We start from the raw sequence: 22,992 nt of genomic DNA, 5'->3' as shown, positions 1-22,992 counted from the left end.
TTCTTTGTGTGTATTGGGATGTGTAAATGTGGTTCCTTTCTGTAAGTATTTGCACGTAATACAACGGAGACAGGGAAAGCATCCCTTGGTTTTTGTAGAGAAGTATTTCGGTTGTTTACCTGGTCCAGAGATGTCAGCTTTGACCAGATGGTCTCTAAGGTTGCGTGCTCTGCGATAAGACATGAGTGGAGGAATCTGGAATTCCCTAATATGGGGGTAGCTGTCTTTGACCAAATGCCAGTGTTTCTTAATAGCTATGGCTATATTGTTGGAGACTTCATTATAGGTGGAGATGAATGGTATCCTAAGAGATTGGTCTTTCTTGTACGTATTGGGTTTGCCTGTGTGTCTTTCTGTCTTAACCTTCTGTACATGTTTGGAGATGATCCTTTTAGGGTAACCCTATCTCTAAATTGCTTGACCATTTGATTGACGGCAGCATCAAATTTGTTATCCGTGTCCGTGATGCGACTGGCTCTCAGTAATTGACTATATGGCAATGAAGATATCATAGACCTAGGGTGTGACGATTCAAATTTCAATAGAGTATTGCAATCCGTGGGTTTGTGATAGAGATCTGTAGTCAGTTTGTTGTTAGAGATGGAAACTTTGGTGTCTAAAAAATTCACTGTATTATCTGTGTGTGATAATGTAAATTGAAGATTTGGGTCAACACTGTTGAGAAAGTTGTGGAAATCCGTAAGCTCATCTGTATTACCTGTCCAGATGAAGAAGATGTTAGGCCGATCTTAAATGCATGATTGTTGACCATATTCCTCCCCCCAAAAGAGGGGGTGATAGAATAGCTCTCCTACAGGTCAGAGAACTCAAGTGGATCCACAACCTGAATACACTCAAACCCAATGGGCTCAATGTTGAGTTCACTGTGCTACCCAAAATGTTGAAGCGTTAATGGGTCTATCCTCAGATGTTGGGGCACATCTACCCTGCTTAGGTGAATAGTAATCAATACTTATTATTAATTTTTCTTTTTTCTTCCTCTTTAGTTCACATGCCTTCCGGGTACCTGCCTTGATGTCAAGCCGCGCCACAAGCTTCATTTTATATACCATCGCACTCTGACTTTGACTCTTCTACCCCTGTGGAGACAGCATATGACCATCTCTTTATACACTCTTCTCTTTGGGTAATTGACATGACTCCCCCTCCATTTATTAATTTCTCCTTTCCGTTCTCTGTGCCCTTCTGTGGACCTTTGTATTCACAACCTGCTAAGTGACAACTGATACTCCAGTATGTAAGATTTGCATGCAGGGGCAAATTGATACAGGTCCCTGGATAGCGTGGGTCTTAGGGGTTATATGACAGTTAAATATCCTATATACATTATGGGTACTGTCACAGGTGCAGGGTCAGTCCATGTCCATGGACAACACCCATAGGACACCCCCCGAACCATGACCCGACACGCACAGGACCTTGTAATCCATGCCCCATGATGAATGATTGTGCCTGGCGGAGTTATTTGGTTACTCTAATATCTTTTTCCCTTCTCTAGTGACGTGCTTTACAGACCACCATCATACGGATATCGGTCCAAACACACCGATGCAAGTCTGGTCCACAGACGAGGACGAATCGATGGCTCCGGTTCATGCACACCGGTAATCATGATATATATGGAGAGTGGAGTTGGCTCATGCACGCCGACTGGAGTGAGTCATTACCCATTATTTCATTATTTCTTTACTTTACTTATATAGTTTGCTAGTTGACCAGTCGGTTACCATGGGCAACCACGAGTTAGTGATTCCTCACTATCTGGTTCCTGCATTGGAAGAATGAGGACCAGCGATTGCAAACTACTTTCTCTACTGAAACATCTATACTTTCCACTGTGTTGCATTGTGCTGTCCCCAGGAGCGACACCTCTTCTTGTGTATACATTTTGATTATACCTACCTCATACGAACTCTCTACAACAAGCGCTTGTATATTGTGTACGGACACACAGACTTCTCTGAGCATGCGCTGGCTACGGCTCACTCCAGTGTCGGGTCTCTATGGATACGAGGACGCGTTCTCCTGACCCGGAAGTACTTCTCCTCTGCTGCGATGCACATTGCAAACACGGCGCTTTGGCGCCTGAGATCAGGAAACTTCGTGGCGGGACCCCAGAAGGCATACACGGCTATACCCAGTATTTTGGATCACAGTCACTACACTACTTGCACTTTTAGCAAAACATGTATGTTTTCTCAACCTTTGATTATCGGATGTCTATATATGTCTTCTACATTAAGTTTTTGCATTATTGATTGCACAATATATCAGGATCGCTTTTGTTTATGTATGTAAATCATGTATTTTCTTATGTCACATGACCCAGTGGGCGGTCTATAAATACCCACCTGTATCACTATTATTCACTTGAAAAAGCCAGTGTGAGACTGGTGAAACGTTGTCTATGCACATGATGGAATAAAACCACCTTCTTTGCTACTTGTGGAGTGCTGCATCGTATTTGCTTTATAAGTCTCAATCTAGAGAGTCTAGAGATGAGCGAAGTTACAGTACTTCGATTCTGCACGAACCTCGCGCCTTTGGTCCCACCAGAGTCTTACAGTTACATCAGTTATTTTCACATTATAATGTCAGATAATATATTTTCTAAATTAATTCTACTATTGTTCTATGTATATGTTTTTTCATGTTACTGTACCTTTAATTGAGAGCAGTGAACCCCATGTGACCCTGCCTGCCAATGGGAACCCCTAAAGTCTCCCCTGTATAGTGTAGTGGGGGGAGGAGTTTTCCAGTTCACCCTAATGTCGCTCCTGAGCAAAAGCTTAGCTCAGGTGTGCTGTGCTCTGAGGAGAGGCCTAGCTCAAATCTAATCTCTCAACTGGTCATCCTGCAAGGATTACTCGCAAGGAGGAAGTTCATGCCCTGGTGGAATCCTGGTAGCTAGGGTTCTGTAAAGATAGGTTTAACTATCTTGACAGAACCCTAGTGTTATGATTCGGCTAGCTGGATGTGGATCCACTGTGTCAGCGAGGGATTGGCGTGGACCGTGTCGGTGGACCGGTTCTAGGGTTGCTACTGGTATTCACCAGAGCCCCGCCGCAAAGCGGGATGGTCTTGCTGCGGCGGTAGCAACCAGGTCGTATCCACCGGCAACGGCTCAACCTCGCTGACTGCTGAGAAGGCGTGGGACAGAGGGACTAGGCAGAGGCAAGGTCAGACGTAGCAGAAGGTCGGGGCAGGCGGCAAGGTTCGTAGTCAATGACGATAGCAGGAGATCTGGAAACACAGGCTTTGGACAACACTAAACGCTTTCTCTAGCACAAGGCAACAAGATCCGGCAAGGAAGTGCAGGGGAAGTGAGGTAATATGGACAGGGAGCAGGTGGAAGCTAATTAGACTGATTGGGCCAGGCACCAATCACTGGTGCGCTGGCCCTTTAAATCTTAGAGAGCTGGCGCGCTCGCCCTAGAGAGCGGAGCCGTGAGCGCCAGAACATGACAGCCGGGGACCGGGACGGGTAAGTGGCTTGGGATGTGATTCGCGAGCGGGCGCGTCCCGCTATGCGAATCGCATCCCCATCGCGAATGTCAGTGCAGCGCTCCCGGTCAGCGGGCGCTGCAGAGAAGAGAATGCCGCGAGCGCTCCGGGGAGATGCAGGGACCAGGAGGGCTCGGCGTAACACCTAGCTACCAAGATTCATTCTCCCGTCTCAAAAGTCAGTATCAATCTGTTTGGTGTAAGCACCACAAGTCCCAGCAAGGTAACAGGACTCCCAAGGGGTTACGCTACACTTTTTCACCTAAAGCCAGCTGTATGTGTATTACCATCTGCAACCAGCTCAGGAAAGACAGTTATCTGTAACCTGACATCGGTGTGATTATTTACTTCCTATGTCTGGCCCAGGAGAAGCTGTCTCCAACCTCGGACTTTGTATAGAATAACGGTGCCTTGGCATCACAAAGGGATCAGTTATTCTTAACACCACACATGTTCTTAAAGGGGTACTCCAACCCTAGACATCTTATCCCCTATCCAAAGAATAGGAAATAAGGTGTCTGATTGCGGGGGTCCCACCACTGAGGGTAGTAGTGTGCCTCCAGCTGTTGCATAACTACAGCTCCCAACATGCCCTTCGGCTGTCAATGCATGCTGAGAGTTATAGTTTTGCAACAGCTGAAGGCACACTGGTTGTGAAACACTGAGTTAAGTAACAAACTGTGTCTTGCAACCAGTGTGCGTTCATCTGTTGCATAACTGCAACTCCCAGCATGCACGGACAGCCAAAGTGCATGCTGGGAGTTGTACTTTTGCAGACTGCAGCTGGAGGTTTGCCCCCTCCCCCATGTGAATGTACAGGGTACATTCACACGGGTGGGGGTTTACAGTGATTTTCTCGCTGCAAGTTTGAGCTGAGCAAATTTGAGCTGCAGCTCAAACTCCCAGCGGGAAACTCACTGTAAATGTACTCTAAAAACACTACACTACACTACACCTATACAAAATAAAAAAGTAAAACACATATACACATACCCCTACACAGTTATCCACCCTCTCCCTCAATAAAAAAAAAACGTCTCGTACGGCACTGTTTTCAAAACGGAGTCTCCAGCTGTTGAAAATCAGCCACTGACTGTTAAGGCATGCTGGGAGTTTTGCAACAGCTGGAGACACCTTGTTTGAGAAACACTGCCATAGGGTATTTTGGTGGCTGATGCAAATCCCCAATTTAGGCTTCAAATGTGCATGGCGCTCTCACTTTGGAGCCCTTTCGTATTTCACGGCAACAGTTTAGTGCCACATATGGGGTATTTCCGTACTCGGGAGAAATTGCGTTACAAATTTTAGTGGGCTTTTTCTCCTATTACCCCTTATGAAAAGATAAAGTTGGGGTCTACACCAGCATGTTAGTGTAATTTTTTTTTTTTACACCAAAATGCTGGTATTGCCCTATACTTTTAATTTTCACAAGCCGTAAAAGGAAAAAAAGACCCCCAAAATTTGTAACGCAATTTCTCCTGAGTATGGAAATACCCCATATGTGGACACAAAGTGCTCTGTGGGCGCACCATGTATATTTGAGGTCTAAATTGGTGATTTGCACAGGAGTGGCTGATCGTTACAGATGTTCTGACATAAATGCAAAACAATAAATACTCACATGTGACCCCATTTTGGAAACTACATATCTCATGGAACGTAACAAGGGGTATAGTGAGCCTTAACACCCCACATGTGTTTGACAAATTTTCGTTAAAGCTGGATGTGAAAATAAAAAATTAAAAAATAATTTCACAAAAATGCTGGTGTTACCCTACATTTTTCATTTTCACAAGGGAAAATAGGAAAGAAAAAGCACCTCAAAATGTGCATTTCTTCTGAGTATGGGTATACCACATATGTGGATGTAAAGTGCTCGCGGGCGAACTACAATGCTCAGAAGTGAAGTAGCTTTATTGGGCTTTTGGAGAGCGAATGTGTCCGAAATTTAAGGCCATGTGTGTTTACAAATCCCCCATGGTGCCAGAACAGTGGACCCCCCCCCCTCATGTGACCCCATTTTGAAAACTACACCCCTCACAGAATTTAATTGGGGGTCAGTGAGCATTTACACCCCACTGGTGTCTGACAGATTTTTGGAACACTGGTCCGTGGAAATGACATTTTTTATTTATTTATTTGCACAGCCCACTGTTCCAAAGATCTGTCAAACACCAGTGGGGTATAAATGCTCACTGAACCTCTTATTAAATTCTGTGAGGGGTGTAGTTTCCAAAATGGAGTCACATGTGGGGAGGGGGGTCCACTGTTCTGGGACCATGGGGGGCTTTGTAAACGCACATGGCCCCTGACTTCTATTCCAACCAAATTCTCTCTCCAAAAGCCCAATGGCGCTCCTTCACTTCTGAGCATTGTAGTTCAACTGCAGAGCACTTTACATCCACACATGGGGTATTTCCTTACTCAGAAGAAATGGGGTTACAAATGTTTCTCCTATTACCCCTTGGGAAAATGAAAAATGTGGGGTAACACCAGCATTTTAGTGGTGTTAGTGGTATTTTAGCAGAAATTTGTCAAACACCTGTGGGGTGTAAAGGCTCAATTTACTCCTTGATAGCTGCATTGAGGGGTGTAGTTTCCAAAATAGTATGCCATGTGTTTTTTTTGTTCTGGCACCATAGGGGCTTCCTAAATGCGACATGCCCCCCAAAAACAATTTCAGCAAAATTTGCTTTCCGAAATCCAAATGTGACTCCTTCTCTTCTGAGCATTGTAGTGTGGCCGCAGTGCACTTGACATCCACACATGGGGTATTTCCATACTCAGAAGAGATGGGGTTACAAATTTGGGGCATTTTCTCCTATTACCCCTTGTAAAAATGTAAAATTTGGGGAAAAACTGCATTTTAGAGAACAAAAAAAATTAATTTACACATCCAACTTTAACGAAAAGTTGTCAAACACCTGTAGGGTGTAAGGGCTCACTGTACCCCTTGTTATGTTCCTTGAGGGATGTAGTTTCCAAAATAGTATGCCATGTTTTTTTTTTTTTTTTTTGCTGTTCTGGCACCATAGGGGCCTCTTAAATGTGACTTGCCCCCCAAAAACCATTTCAGAAAAACTCATTCTCCAAAATCCCACTGTCACTCCTTCCCTTCTGAGCCCTATAGTGCATCCACAGAGCACTTGACATACACATATGAGGTATTTCCTTACTCGAGAGAAATTGGGTCACAAATTTTAGGGTGATTTCTCTCCTTTTACCTATTGTAAAAATAAAAAAAACTGGGTCTACAAGAACATGCGAGTGTAAAAAATTGATTTTGAATTTACTCCTTCTCTTTGCTGCTATTCCTGTGAAACACCTAAAGGGTTAACACACTTTCTGAATCTGCAAGAAAATAAAGTAGAAGGCGCTCCATGTGTAGAACCTCTCGGTCAGATAAAATGTGGGGTAAAGGAACCACCTAATGCTAAATTGTTAAAATTTTTCATGACATTTTGTAATTTTTCACCAAGAAATTATGCAAGTATTGACAAAAATTTACCACTAACATACAGTAGAATATGTCACGAAAAACATTCTCAGAATCAGAATGAAAAGTAAAAGCATCCCAGAGTTATAAATGCTTAAAGTGACAGATGTGCAAAAAATGCGTGGGTCCTTAAGGTGAAAACGGGCTGGGTCCTTAAAGGGGTACTCCACTGGCCAACGTTTGGGACATTTAGTTCCGAACGCTGTGTGTGCGCTGTGGGGGCTGGCCATGCCCCCTTGTGATGTCAGGCCACAACCCCTCAATGCAAGTCTAAGGGAGGGGGCGTGAAAGTTGTCACACCCCCACCCATAGACTTGCATTGAGGGGGCGTGGTCTGAAGGCATGATGGGGCGTGGCCAACATCCTAATTGCACACACAGCATTCGGAACTAAATGTTACAAATGCTGGCCAGTGGGGTACCCCTTTAAGGGGTTAAGGATTCTTCCTCACAGTCTACTACTGAGCTCCGGAATCTGGATTGCTGTTAATCTTGGCATTGGCTTTATTTCTTCTGAATCAGGATCCTTGTAACTTTAAGGCTGAGATGAATCATACTCAACCAGATCACATTGACCATGGGGAAATTAATGTGGAAATTTATTTACAGAACCCTTCGATGGTCGTGTCTAGTCTTAGATTGTCAATTATTCATTAAGTTCTGTCTAGTCTGTTACTAAAGTAGTCCCTCCCCATGCCAAACCAGACCTCCAATCTCTACTGGCTCCTTATAAACACTGGAGTTAAGTTACTCTGGACTTTATCACAGACATATTAACTGTCCAAGATTATTCAGTAATGATTGTAGTTGTTGATCAGTTCAGAAATATGGCTTACTTTATTCCATCTGCTGCTCAAGTTATTCAAACATTTCATGCCCATCACATTTCATCCAAAGATCAATGGACAAATGAAAGGACAAACAAAACCAACCAATGGGTGAAAACTCCCATTAATACCCTAATACCTGCAATATTGTATCCAGTAAACCTAAATGCGCTGTCTTTTAGACTGGGTGAAAATAAGTATCCAGAGCCACAAGTCAATTTAAAACTAAACTGCAATTCTTAAAGGGTACCTTTAATTAAATAAACTTTTGATATATTTTAGATTAATGAATGTTGAATAACTTTCCAATAGCATGTTAATGAAAAATATGCTTCTTTCTATTGTATTTTTCCCGATCAGTCCTGTCAGCAAGCATTGCTGACTCATGCTGGAGTCCTAAACACTCAGAGCTGCCAGTCTGCTTTGTTCACAGCCAAACAGGCTGTGAACAAAGCAGGCTGGCAGCTCTGAGTGTTCTCCTTTGCGAACAAAGCAGACTGGCAGCTCGTAGTGTTTAGGACTCCAGCATGAGTCTGAAATGTTTGCTGCCAGGACTGGTAGGAAGACCTCTAGTGGTCATTTCTTCAAAGTGGAAAATTAAATAGAAAGAAGCATATTTTTTAATAACATGCAATTGTAAAGTTATTCTGCATACATTAATCTATAATATATCAAAAGTTTTTTTGATGAGAGGTACCCTTTAAAAGAAACAAAGCACAGGGTCTCATGTAAACAAACTGTACAAATAAAAAATGTGTAGTGCATGCGGTAACTAAAATGTATCATCATTTTCTGTTTTACACATATACCTGAGAGATTGATGAACATTACCCTGTGTGGTATCTTGGTAAGCGTGATAGGTGAATAAGGCTATCACTGAGAAACATAATTTATTCTATATGCTATGCTATTTTTTATGGTATATGATTTAGGTACATGAAACCCTGAGCTTGATAATTTTGTGCATGTGTCTTCTAAGGACTGAAGTAAAATATAAGTTTTAAATAGACTTGTGGTACTGGATACATAGGAGGAGATTTATCAAAACCTGATTGGCTACTATGGGCAACTGCACCATCCTTCATCTGCACAGGTTTTGATAAATTTCCCACATAGTTCCTATAGAACCCTCCTTTTCACTGTCTTTGGTTTAATCCAAAGCAATCTGTTGCATGGTGATTAATTCTATAGATAACATTGCTGATAGTGGAACCAGGCCACTTAGATAAGGTTAAAGATACAATTGCTTTATGAATCAAAGCCTGTGACATGTTTCAGGAGTAAATCCACAAATAGTTCCAGGAAATCTGTGGGCAATAATCTAATATATCACCAATTACCACTGAAGGGTCTGGACCCCAAAGGGGCAAATGCCCACTAACTAAAGATCACCCTAAAAACAATCTTTTATTTCATTGTATTAAAATATAGTTATAGGAGTAGTCCAGTTTAGAAAAATGTACCCCCTATCCAAAGGGGGGGGGGGGGGGGGGTGACCTGCTGTTATTAAAACATATGGAGGAGATTCCCCAAGGTTTCACTGGTGGGCCGGCTTTGTCAAGTGTGTGAGGCTCCCACATCCTAAACAAAGCCAGTCCTCCAGAGGCATTAACCAGTTTTTGTTTCAAATACATTTTTATTGAATTTTCAAGAAATACAAAGAACTAATAAAATAACATATAACCAAAACAAAAATAACATGTCTGCATATAAACAATAAATCTCAGACAATCTGTAACATGTTATAGAATTTTAACAAATGTGTTAAAATGAAGGTTTCAAACGTAAACTGTACCTATTTTGTTACTATCAAGAAGCCACGTATAGATTTGTGAAGCTCGGAAAGTCTCTGCATATACTACATACTAAATATATATAATGAAGTGGGTGCTAACATCTTAAATATATTGAGCATAATTTAGTTAGGTGGGGATAGAAAATGTGAACAATAAATTATAAGTAACAGTTTATACCATATAATCTTACTTGATTTCCGCACTATGCTTCCCCAGGCTCCTCCGTCTCCCTTTATTTCAGAACACTCGTCTCGTCTGTCCAGGTAAGTATAAACAGTTCGTAAAAGATACCAATGCATGTAGTGTTTCAAATGCTTTTAAATAAAAGATTGTTTTTAGGGATGATCTTTAGTTAGCGAGCTTTTGTCCCCTTTGGTGTTTATACCCCTCAGGGGTTATTGGTGATATTTTTTTAGGAGCATGGCAATATAAAAAAGCAGAGCTAGGTATTTAGCACTGGTGCAGTAGTCAGAAGAGTTGTTAGGCCCCTTTCACACTGGCATTGTGCCCCATCGGAAAATGGCCGTTAGGCTCCTTTTTTATAATGCCTTTAGCATCTGTTATCTAGACGGGGCACAACAGGGGCTGACAGATCCTATTTACTATTATCGGGTCTGTCGGGCGGCATTGTTTTTTGACAGGAGTAGCAAGGGAAAAAGATGTCACATGATGTATTTTTTCTCCTGCTATTCTCCCGTTTCCCTGTCATGTCCAAACAGCAGTGTGGTGCCCAGTACAGGAGTTACACCCCTGTACCCTAGCTGCCCTGTCCGGCAGACTGCATCCTGTGATCCCTGGGCCCCCCTTCACCTGTATCCAGTGTATTGTACATAAAATGTGTTATACCGTTAAGTAATGTGGCTATGTGTTGTAACCAAGGAAGGTACCGTTGACATTTGACCTACAGGGGGACCTATGTGATCACTCCTGAGTCTCCCCCGTATAAGCCCTGGGTGGAGCTAGCTTACTCTCTTGAAGTCTTTGCTGAGCTACAGTAAGTTCAAGTCCTAGGTATGTGTCTGGAGTATGTGTCTGTAGTCCAGAGGAGGCTACCATGCAGCCACAGATCCACAAGTCCACTACCCACCAGGTCCAAGTCAAAGCCTTGTAAGCTACAAACAGGGTGAAGTCAGTCATAGTCAGTCTCAATCAAGTCAGCATGGTGCTGCATCAAATTGTCCTAAGTTCACTATAAGTTCCAGCATGCCCTGTGGTCTCTGAAGTCACTGGTCACCTCTTTGGGCCTAGCCAAGCTGTATAGACTGTTACATCTGTCTGACTCAGTAAAGCTGCCGTTGTTCCATAACTTGGCCTCAGAGTCATTATTTGCCCCCGTGCCTACCCCAAGATCCAGCGGTATACCTTCAGGTGGTGTAGAGGATAAACCATGCCTTGGCGTTATGAACACAAAGGGTTAATGCCATCTGCCCCTGGGGTAATTCCATCTGCCCTCATCACACCCTCACCACAACTTTTGGCGTCCTACGAATCGGATACGGGTGTGCGTCTTATGCAGAAAGTACCTCCCCAGTTTGAACTTTGTCCAGTATTGCAGAGTAAAATGCACGCGTGTGAGACAAAAATTGCACCAGAAAGACTTTCTACGATTGTAAGACTGGCAAAAATTTTGAAAACAAAAGTAGCTATAGTGAAAAGTCAAAGTTTATGAGGGACAGAAGAGCACTTTGTCGAATTGTAGCCCAAAAAAAAAAAATGGCACCTCAAATTTTTTCAGAATTGAAGCAAGTTCCAGTACCTGAAAACAGTCAGGCGAGCACTGCACAAGGTTTTGCGGCTTTTAAGCTACAATTCCACAAGGTCCTTTTTTGCCCGTAACATCAAACATTGACTTTCAACCAAAGCTATTTCTGTCTGCAGTATGTTTTGCCAGTCTTTGTACACTGAGATATGATCAAGGAACCACTAAATCCTGACACACCCATCAACTTGGGTCACAGAACACCTACAGCCTCAACAAGCCATGAGTTTTAATTGTTTTGTGTATTAGTAAGAATGCTGTCCTCTATTACTGTATCACTTCCTCCAGCTGTTGCAAAACTACAATTCTTACATAATGATCTTCCTCTCACCCAGCGGTTGCTCCATCCATTAAAGCAAAGACAGGCTCCCTCTGAACACCTGACTAGTGTAATGTAATTTCTTAGGCTGCACTGCAACCTGGGAAAACCTGAGGCGACACTAATTTTGTATGCTGTGTAAAATAAACATTGGGGCTAAATCACAGAAAAATTGCGATACCTCTGTTACACTCAGGTACAGATACTATAATATGAACTACACTAACTTTACAGCCCCCTGCAGCATAGTCTAATAAAAAAAATATGGTGAATACCCCTTTAATTAAAGTTCACAGGTCAGTAACAAAAATGTCTGATATAATGTAGATAATACCATTATATATATATATATATATATATATATATATATATATATATATATTTATTTGTAATATACATTATATATATACATTGATTAACATTTTTTTGTATTTTTGGGTGAAAAAATGCTGTCCCTGCAGCTATTGCCTATGTGTCTCTGTGAGGAGACCAAATACAGGAAGTGAGGGCAGGACAAGAAGGGCTCTGTGCTGGCTCCTGGCTTGTCAATCATCCTCATGTGTGAGCTGGGAGCGTGTCACAGAGCCTCATTGCACAGAGCCCTGCTTGTCCTCAGTTCACAGAGCCCTGCTTGTCCTCAGTGCACAGAGCCCTGCTTGTCGTCAGTGTACAGAGCCCTGCTTGTCCTCAGTGCCCAGAGCCCTGCTTGTCCTTAGTGTACAGAGCCCTGCTTGTTCTCAGTGTACAGAGCCCTGCTTGTCTTCAGTGTTCAGAGCCCTGCTTGTCATCAGTGTGCAGAGCCCTGCTTGTCCTCAGTGTACAGAGCCCTGCTTGTCCTCAGTGCACAGAGCCCTGCTTGTTCTCAGTGTACAGAACCCTGCTTGTCTTCAGTGTTCAGAGCCCTGCTTGTCATCAGTGTGCAGAGCCCTGCTTGTCCTCAGTGTACAGAGCCCTGCTTGTCCTCAGTGCACAGAGCCCTGCTTGTCCTCAGTTTACAGAGCCCTGCTTGTCCTCAGTGCACAAAGCCCTGCTTGTCCTTACTTCTCAGAGCCCTGCTTGTCCTCAGTGCACAAAGCCCTGCTTGTCCTTACTTCTCAGAGCCCTGCTTGTCCTCAGTGTACAGAGCCCTGTTTGTCCTCAGTGGACAGAGCCCTGCTTGTCTTTAGTACACAGAGCCCTGCTTGTCCTCAGTGTACAGAGCCCTGCTTATCTTCAGTGTACAGAACCCTGCTTGTCCTCAGAGCACAGAGCCCTTCTTGTCTCCACTGCACAGAGCCCTTCTTGTCCTCAGTGTACAGAGCCCTGCTTGTCCTCAGTGTACAGAGCCCTGCTTTTCTTCAGTTCCCGGAGCCCTGCTTGTCTGTAGTGCACAGAGCCCTGCTTGTCCTCAGTGTACAGAGCCCTGCTTGTCCTCAGTTCACAGAGCCCTGCTTGTCCTCAGTGCACAGAGCCCTGCTTGTCCTCAGTGGACAGAGCCCTGCTTGTCTTTAGTACACAGAGCCCTGCTTGTCCTCAGTGTACAGAGCCCTGCTTATCTTCAGTGTACAGAACCCTGCTTGTCCTCAGAGCACAGAGCCCTTCTTGTCTCCACTGCACAGAGCCCTTCTTGTCCTCAGTGTACAGAGCCCTGCTTGTCCTCAGTGTACAGAGCCCTGCTTTTCTTCAGTTCCCGGAGCCCTGCTTGTCTGTAGTGCACAGAGCCCTGCTTGTCCTCAGTGTACAGAGCCCTGCTTGTCCTCAGTTCACAGAGCCCTGCTTGTCCTCAGTGCACAGAGCCCTGCTTGTCATCAGTGTGCAGAGCCCTGCTTGTCCTCAGTGTACAGAGCCCTGCTTGTCCTCAGTGCACAAAGCCCTGCTTGTCCTCAGTTTACAGAGCCCTGCTTGTCCTCAGTGCACAAAGCCCTGCTTGTCCTTACTTCTCAGAGCCCTGCTTGTCCTCAGTGTACAGAGCCCTGCTTATCTTCAGTGTACAGAGCCCTGCTTGTCCTCAGAGCACAGAGCCCTTCTTGTCTCCACTGCACAGAGCCCTTCTTGTCCTCAGTGTACAGAGCCCTGCTTGTCCTCAGTGCACAGAGCCCTGCTTTTCTTCAGTTCCCGGAGCCCTGCTTGTCCGTAGTGCACAGAGCCCTGCTTGTCCTCAGTGTACAGAGCCCTGCTTGTCCTCACTGAGCAGAGCCCCGCTTGTCCTCAGTGTACAGAGCCTTGCTTGTCCTCAGTGCACAGAGCCCTGCTTGTTCTCCGTGCACAGAGCCCTGCTTGTCCTCAGTGTGCAGAGCCCTGCTTGTCCTCAGTGCACAGAGCCCAGCTTGTCCACAGAGCGCTGCTTGCCCTATCTGTATAGAGTCCTGCTTGTCCTCAGTGTACAGAGGCCTGCTTGTCCACCCATACTTCCTGTATTTGGTCTTCTCACAGAGACACAGAGGAAATAACTGCAGGGACAAAATATACACATTTTTTAACCAATGGATATTACAAATATACATACAATGGTATTTTCTACATTATATAAAAAGTTTTTGTGAATGACAGGTACACTTTAATAAACATTTCTGTATGTGTTATGACCTTTCATGTATTTTCTTTCCTATTTTTTCTGTGTATTTTTTTCCATTCCCACTCAGAATGTGATACATATAATCTGTGTTGCCTCCTTAGGCTCCCTCTGTGCCCCCATATAGAAGTTAGGCCCCTCAATCCGCCCCCATATGTAGCAACATTAAAAAAACAAAGTTGAGCTTACTGACAGTGCTAGGGTCCTTTCTAGCTTTCCGGAGCCTATTTCATAGGGATTTTTCAGTTCCTGATCCTGTCAACAGGAAACACAGTAACCTAATCATGGGGGTGGTCTCTCGCATCTCTGTACATATAGACACAATTCTGCAACAGAAGGAATAAAAAATCTGCGCTACCAATAACTAAAATATATTCACAAACGTAACTTTCAATGTGTATCTTAAACAGAACGAAAAGGGTTAAAATCCTGCACTTCCCTGCCTACTTTAATTTGATGTCGTTGTTGCTCTTCCAATATATAGGCTAAGCACACCTGGAGCAGGTAAATTTGCAGTTTTTTTTTCTTTTTAAACATAACACAGAGCCCCTTTAACATGTTTCCTCACGTATAGTGCCATCTTTTATAACCTCTCCTAAGGGGCATCATCAGTCACTCCCTCTGCAAATTACCAATCATAAGCCAAAATGTATCTAAATATTATCCATCATCACTCACATTCTCTGAACTACCAATAAATAGCTCCCCAGCAAACAGACAGTATCTCTGCCAATTCTATCTTTAGATATAATAGCCAATTGGAAGCTTCTAAAGACCCTAATGATACATCCAGGCTCTCTGATTGGTTAGAAGATCCACCTGTCATGAGGCAGGTGCAGAAGCTGGTGGGGAGTACGACTGCCAGAATATCTTCATATACCACAGAGAACTGGAAATGTCTCTCGTAGTGTGCATGCCATTGCATTTAGAGTCTGACAAATAGATCTTCTCCCTTAGGCCCCTTTCACACTACCATTGTCACACGGTAGTATGACAGCCGTCGGGACTTCCTGGGAGAATAGCGGGAGAAAAAAATACTGCCTGCTGTTGCCCGGCTGTTGCACGTTCTTGATGGGGTGAAACGGTAGTGTGAATGTAGTCTAAGTTAGAGATGAACTAGAATGTTCTCAGTCATACCAAATACCCTTATATCTTCACCATAAATGGATACGGTAAGTATACTACAGATACCACACCTGTGCACAGTTATCTGAGTGTCTTATATGGTATTATTGAATTTCAGGTTTCTGCCATGTAATACGTTCCCCCATCTCATGTCCCCTACACAATACTCCAATATACATGTAGTAAAAGGCTCCTTTAAGGGAAACTCTGGTACTTAACTGCTTATCCCCTATCCACAGGATAGGGGATAAGTGTCTGATTGCTGGGACCTCCCCTCGTGATCTCCTGCCCGGCAAACACCCCCCCTCCATGCACCTCTAGGGGAGAGCTGGAGATACAAGAGTGCTATATCTCCAGCTCTCTCATAGAGATGCATGCAGGGGGTATGTCCATGGAGCAATAGGAGTTTTGTGTATGAGGAAAGCTAGGGGGCCAGGCACACTGGTCGGATCCTAATGCGATCGGACACTTATCCCCTATTCTGTGGATAGAGGATAAATAGTTAAGTACAAGAGTTAAAAAAAAAACACTGCTTTTGCCAGCCTCAGAGAAATCAGCTTTCCTCTGCCATATTCCATCAAGCCTGGCAAATGATACTGGTAGATGAGATAAGGTATCTGGACTGTTTTGCACAATTGTTATTCCAGGGATAACATTTCCAGAGGCAAAACATTAAATCATAGGACTAGTGAATTATACCTAATGTGTCACATAAAACATTTGCATAAAGAGTATAGTAATCATTGCATAAATATGAATAAACATGTCCTAGTTTAATCTACTTTCTTATATTACAACAGATGACAAATCAAAATGATCTATAAAATAATGTAATTTCCAGAGCTTGAAAGAGTTATAGATGTACAGCAGAGGGCGCTCAAACATATGAAAAGAAAATTTGTCTTAGCACTGTTGACATTTTTTTTTTATATTAAGAAAATAAAATAGGTGTAAACCGAAGAATAGCATTACTGTAAATACTGAGTCCTGAAGATTACTTGATTCAATCTTGTTGCCTTGTTTGCATCTGTAACTGGTAAAGTTTATTATGCATACATTTACTGCTCTTACTAAACTTTCAGACTTTCTAATAATAATGATAATAATGCTTTTTGCCACAGTATTAGGTTACAACAAAAAGGAAACTCTCAGGCCCAGCGGACTTTCTGCTCTGCATAACAGACACAAACCTGCCCTCTGGCCCCAGGTCAGGCACTTACAAGAATATGTCTTTAAAGCTACTATGTTTTATATAGTCCTCAAGCTAAGGACAAAGTATCACACAGATGCACCACTGACTTTTTAATGAAATGAGGGAAATGTGCAATAGTGGGAGCCGACTGACAGAGCAGAAATGTTCCTCTACAAATGGAAGCTCAGCTTGAGAATACCATTTACCAAACTGCTTGGAGAAAACTGTAAAAAAATCTATTTCTCGCTTATCTGTCAACAGAGTAACCGGAAAATGTGAGAAAGAATGTTTAGCATATGTCATTTATTAAGGGTGTATTATGGCTTTAAAATATATTATTTGTATAAATGTTCTATTTTCTAACATTAACCTTTTTTTGATCCACAGTTTTTTAAATATTTTTTTTGCAATTGTTCGATAGGAACCTTCATTGCTTATTTTTCAGTGGACTGTCCATGGTCATGCAATGGGCACACAGGTGCAGAAGTATATACAATTACAATGTGTCGTTATAAACAGCCTAAAGTCAGCTCACTGTTAGCAAACTACATACAGACTAAGGGTACGTTCCCACACGGCGTATTTTGCTGCGTATTTGCTGCGTATTTGCTGCGTATTTGGTGCTGCGTATTTTCCTACCCATTGACTTCAACAGAGAAAATAAAATACGCAGCACCAAATACGCAGCAAATACGCCGTGTGGGAATGTACCCTAAAGCTGCATTCACACTTCGTTTTTACATTACAAGTGCTGGATCCGGCTGGGGGAGGGTCAAACCGGGCTCTCCCGTACCCAAAAGGTGACTCCAGTAGGCTAATTTTTGACCCATATGCGGTTTCCTGACCGGACCTAAAAACATAGTATACTACGGTTTTAGGTCCGGTCACAAAACCAGATACGGGTCAAAAATGAGCCGACCGGAGTCACCGTTTGACTCCGGTTGACTCATTAAGGTAAATGGAGTTCAGCGCTGGTCCGGCTGGGGTATGGGAGATCCCAGTTTGCCCCTCCCTCAGCCGGATCCGGCACCTGTAATGTAAAAACGAAGTGTGAATGCAGCCTAACATGGAAAATGAAAATGGAAAGAAAATGGAAAGAACCTGAGGTCCAGCATAATACCAATGCAGAAATTGCTTCTTCTTATTGTAATATAAAACACATCACAGGAACGGTAAGAACCACAGAGAGTAATGCGTTTCGAGTGGAGAAACGGCTTGTACGAACCTCCGAAGCATACATGACCTCTTTTTATGTGAGGGGCCATCCGGCTAAACCAGTACACCTGAGTCTAGAGCCAGTTGACCCCTGACACACTGAAAATCCAAAGTAGTCCTAAAGCATACTTAAGAATAAGTGTAAACCCACTATACAAAAATCAATTAGAATAAGATGACTATACAGTAAAAACTTTGTCATAAAGCAAATAGGACATTGTACACCTAGTTCTCCACAAACCAGCAACAAAATAAGCTTTACTGGATGTGTACATGTGTATAACACTGCAACACCTACTAGGAGCTCTAAAGCCCTGTATAACACTGATGTGAATGTATTCAAGTAGTTGTAAAGGTGTTTTAGGGCTCAGTTCTGGTGACATGTGGTAATCCATGGTAACTAACATCTTGGCCCTGATTTATCAAAAATATAGGGTTGGGTTTGTTTTTTTGGTTTCAACCCGACCATCTTTTTCCCTATCAATTTATTATTGTGTCGCACGTTTTGTCGCAATCGGGTTTTTTTGGTCGCAGGCAGGTTTTTCTGTCTCAGCTTTTTAATTCTCGGGTTATTAGCAAATTTCCTGTCAGAAGAAATAACTAATATTTTTTTTTTAGTTTAGAAAACAATGCATAATGACTATTGACATAAGAGCATGTATCGGAGAGTTTAGAAGCCTAAAAAGGGCCGTTTCCCGACCAAAACCAAGTTTTCCAATTGATTTATTAAGAAACCGACCAGACTTTTAGGGTTTCAGTGTACTTTTTTCCCACTGCTTGAAGCAGTGGTGAAAAAAGGACACTGAAATCCAAAAAGTCTGGTTGGGTTTCTTAAAAAATCAGTTGGAAACCTTGGTTTTGGTTAGGAAATGCCCCTTTTTAGACTTGAAAAATCCCCGAGTCGGGTTCGTAGGAAAGGCTTGTCGCAGTTTGTCTCACGATGTCTGCGCCTTGTCGCAGACATCTTGCGCCAAAAAAAAAAAAAACAGACAAAAACTGTCGGGTTTCCAATGATAAAAGAGGGCCTTTGTTTTATGCACTAGTGGATTTTGTAGGGTTATTAACACTAAAATTAAGCTGCATAAAGTACCCCGTTTATTGGTAGATGCCTGTTAAAATGCCTGTTAAAATTCTGATACCTCCAGTGTTAAAATGCACATGGAGGTAACAGAAGATGGCTTAAAAAAATTATCCCTTTTTGGGAGTTGCAACAGGATTGGTGACAGTGTCTCAAAATATTGAAGAACCTGACAACAGTGAAGAGTTGCATGAGGAATCAGGAACCTGTAGACAGTAAAGATGTGTTTTTTCCCCCATTCTTTAATATTTGAAAACAACTAAAGTGTACTTGTCATTAGAAACAACTTTTTATATTATGTAGAAAATACCATTATATGTATATTTGTAATATACATTGGTTATAAAAAATTGTATATTTTTGTCCCTACAGCTATTGTCTGTGTGTCTCTGTAAAGTAAGTGGGGACAGGCAAGCAGGGCTCTGTGCACTGAGGACAAGCAGGGCTCTGTACACTGAGGACAAGCAAGGCTCTGTACACTGAGGATAAGCAGGACTCTGTATACTGAGGACAAGCAGGGCTCTGTACTCTGAGGACAAGCAGGGCTCTGTGCACTGAGGACAAGTGGGGCTCTGTGCACTGAGGACAAGCAGGATTCTGTGCACTGAGGACAAGCAGGGCTCTGTGCACTGAGGACAAGCAGGACTCTGTGCACTGAGGACAACCAGGGCTTTGTACACTGAGGACAAGCGGGGCTCTGTACACTGAGGACAAGCAGGGCTCTGGGAACTGACAAGCAGGGCTTTGTACACTGAAGACAAGCAGGACTCTGTGCACTGAGGACAAGCAGGGCTCTGTGCACTGAGGACAAGCAGGGCTCTGTGTACTGAGGACAAACAGGGCTCTGTGCACTAAGGACAATCAGAGCTCTGTACACTGAGGACAAACAGGGCCCTGTACAGTGAGGCTCTATAATATGCCCCCAGCTCACACAGCAGGATGATTGACAAGCAAGAAGCCTGCACAGAGCCGTGCTTGTCTCACCCACACTTCCTATAATTGGTCTCCTCGCAGAGACACACAGGCAATAGCTGTAGGGACAGCATTTTCTTAACTCAAAAATATAAAACATTTTTAATTAATGTATATTACAAATATACATATAATGTTTTTATCTACATTATATAAAGAGTTTTTGCTAATGACAGGTACACTTTAAATTAAATTCTCACTTATAAACAAGTGGTATACACTCTATAAGCGGACAAAATCCTATAAAGACATGAAGGCAAAGATAGGTGCATCACCATATAGTGAACAATCAGCATATAACCAGTCACAGTATACAGTTAGATGTAACCAAAACATGCAGCATATAAGATGTAATGTACAGAAGGGTACAACAATGTCTGAACAAAATTACTTCATGACGAGCGGATATGTCTCCTAAATAATGTACAGGAACTCACCCGGATTGCTGTGGAGATAGGAGTGGAGAGCTCGGCGTATAGCCGTGTGAAGAGGTAGTATGGAATGCGACCTATAGTCGCTGGAGGCATGAGGGATACTCAGATAGGAGTTGTGTTTTATAGGATATGGAAGTGATGTCACTTCCGGTTGCAGTAATTTGGCTGTCAAAGTAAAGGGAAATCCAGGGATTATTGTATAATGACTGACATAAATGATGGTTATAGGGGCCAAGGGGGAAGAAAAAGTATGAATCACTATATGTGGGGTTACCTGGAGGCTGTGGAGTCCGAAAGCTGCGGTCCGTTGCGAAACTGGAAGTGAGGTAGGTCATATGATGTGGGTCGTGGAACGCAAGGTGCATTCCACCTAACAGAATAGATGGTGTTGGACTGGGAGTGACGTCTGTTGAACGCATGCTGCGTTCCACAGTACAGGAAGCTATGCAATTCGGTGATAACTAATGTAAATCAATGGGGCAATATAAGTGTGGCATATGGAATAAACAAATGTCTGGAAAACAAATTAATGGGGAAAGGAGAATGATTCTTATGGTGTATGGTGGTGTAATGTTAATGTAGGATATAGGTAGGAAAAAAGGGAAAAGGTGCAAAAGGTGGAGCCTAAAGGGGATTTAGAAAAGAAAGAGGAGTTCATAATGAAAAAATGGAGATGAATGAATGGAAAAATGGATGGAGAGATAAGTATAGAATGGGATGAATCAAAATAAGGGATGACAATGAACTACAGGGGGGTCAGTGAAGAAGGTGGGACAAACAGTGTAGAATGGAAAAAAATAGTCAGTAAACAGGTGACGGCCAGGCAGAGATGAAGAAGAGGGAGTACCAGTGATAAAGGATATGGAGTAGGGTGGCCCCCACAGCATTGGTCTGGAAGTAGTTGCCTCAGCGTACCTGGGGAAAGAAAAGGCATATCATCATGTTCCAGACATTAAATACAGGCATATTACATATTGATAATCTCATATTCCCTATTGAGTCCATGCGGTTCGAGTGTTTGTAATTTATGTATCCAGGATGCTTCTCTAAATTTTAATAACGTAATTCTGTTACCACCTCTCCTATTTCTATGAATCTGTTCCAAAACCTGTAATCTAAGCTGAGATGGGGTGTGATTGTGAGAATCAAAGTGATGGGGAACTGGTAAAAGTAATTTTTTTCTTCTGATGGTTGATTTGTGTTGTGAAATGCGATCGCGGATTTTTTGTGTTGTTTAACTTACATATGCTAGACCGCATGGACACTTCAGGAGATAGATGACAAAATTAGAATCACATGAAAAGAAACCTTTCTGCGGAATTGATTAGCCAGATCTGGGGTGATATGTACGATCACCTTTATGATACTGTTGCACTGTATGCAGTGTAAACACGGGAAGGTGCCATTCTTCCTAGGTCTCAACAGGGTTTGTGAAGATAACTGGTGTATAGGAGTAAATTGTTACGATCTGTGGGTTTGATGTATAGATCGATAGTGAGTCGTCCAGAGGGATCGACTAAAACTGTACTATCTAGAAAATCCATGTGATCTGTGTGGTGGTGAATTGTGAACTGTAACTCAGGCCAAATTGAATTAATGTGCTGGTGGAATGATTGTAGGGTAGGCAATGGTCCCTTCCAAATGCAAAAAATATTGTTGATACATCTTTTCCAGACCAAGGAATGGGTCTGGAACAGTAGATTGACTTCAACGGGATCTGCTGCTGAAAATCCACGGCTAAAACTCATAGCTGTGCTGCCGCTGCTCACTGTTCTAAAGCGGCCACGGCGCACAATAGCGCAGCAGGCACTTTAGACAGTGAGTCTGCAGCCGGCTGACCTGGGTCACTCCGCAGACCCGCGCAGGAGAACATCAGTGACATCACTCATCAGGCCGCCGCCAGAGAGGAGAAGCGCTGCGCAGGCCAGGTAAGTGAGTCCCTGTGTGTATATCTCTGTGTGTATATCTGTGTGTGTGTGTCTGTCTGTGTGTTGTATGTGTGTGTGTGTGTGTGTGTGTGGGGGGGGTGATGCTACCTAATGTGGAGAAACTGCTACCTAATGTGGGGAATCTGAGATACCTAATGTGGCGAATCTATGCTACCTAACGTGAGGAAACTGTTACCTAATGGGGGGAATCTATGCTACCTGATGTGAGGAAACTGCTACCTAATGTGGGGAATCTATACTACCTAATGTGGGGAAGCTATGCTACCTAATGTGGGGAAGCTATGCTACCTAATGTGGGGAATCTATGCTACCTAATGTGGGGAAACTGTTACCTAATGTAGGGAATCTATGCTACCTAATGTGGACAAACTGCTACCTAAAGTGGGTAAACTATGTTACCTAATGTGGGGGAACTATGCTATCTAATGTGGGGAAACTATGCTACCTAATGTGGAAGTGCTGCTACCTAATGTGAGGAAACTGATTAATGTGAGTTGCAGTGCAATTTTGTGGCATAGTACTTTTTTGGGGGGAGGGGGGGGGGGGGCAGGCACTTTTCTTGCACAGGGGCCCTTTGCTGTCTGTGTCCGCCCCTGGTTTCTACACAACTTATTTGTCACCTTTTTATGCAGTGTTTTATTTTTGGAAAGTAGTGGTTTTTAGTTTTAGCGTTTTTCTTTTGCCGTTTTTCTTATTACAAATCATGAGATTCCTTCATCATGTGACTAAACAATTTCAATTGAAGAATCGGTGGA

Source organism: Hyla sarda, chromosome 1, assembly GCF_029499605.1.
Source record: "Hyla sarda isolate aHylSar1 chromosome 1, aHylSar1.hap1, whole genome shotgun sequence".
NCBI classification, from domain to species: Eukaryota; Metazoa; Chordata; class Amphibia; order Anura; family Hylidae; genus Hyla; species Hyla sarda.
The sequence above is the reverse complement of the archived record's forward strand: the minus strand, read 5'-3'. Positions refer to the sequence as shown.